Source organism: Schistosoma mansoni, chromosome 1, assembly GCF_000237925.1.
Source record: "Schistosoma mansoni strain Puerto Rico chromosome 1, complete genome".
Classification (NCBI taxonomy): domain Eukaryota; kingdom Metazoa; phylum Platyhelminthes; class Trematoda; order Strigeidida; family Schistosomatidae; genus Schistosoma; species Schistosoma mansoni.
Window position 1 is genome coordinate 61,953,674 of NC_031495.1, and position 742 is coordinate 61,954,415.

The window sequence follows — 742 nt, forward strand, 5'->3', positions numbered from 1 at the left end:
TCTTCTCGTGGCTGAACTTTAATGGCTACAGCTTTTTACCTCTTGCAGTTAATCACTAATAGTTACATTATGATTGTTATTGCTACGAGGCGTAGTGTGGAATATTGAGCTTCAATTTCCCCATAACGAATGGAATTTGATTAAACAACCACTGAAAACCAGTAAACACTGGTAGATATAATGCTAATGGATCCATGAAAATTGTTTTCTCTACTGAATGAAAGTGACTAGAGAATTACTAGAAATATTACTAAATGATGTGTTTATATGTTACATGTAGTAACACACAAACCTCATCCACTTTATTATTCTTCTGTATTCACCTTTTTTCTACTAATCTTCTTCAATATGCCATAAAGTACGCACATTGGTTACCAATAATTATTATCATCGTATAGCAACCATCCTACAATCAAGTTCGATTATGGTTAATTTTGGTTAAGCCTTTTTACTAAGTCACTTAACAGACTTCGTCATTTGGACAATAACAATTTGTTTATTCTTTGTACTGTTATGACCACTAGAGCACATGACAGACTCTAGCCAAAATGTTGATTAGTTGAAAGCGTGAGTCAATTGAAGCTAGACCACCATGGAAAACCTGGAAGCACTGGACGTCCGTTTCGTCCTATTGTGGGACTCCTCAGCAGTGCGCATCCGCGACCTCGCCTCACGAGATTCGAACCCATGACCTACCAGTCTCGCGCTAGAGCACTTAAGCGATAGACCACTGAGCCGTTTA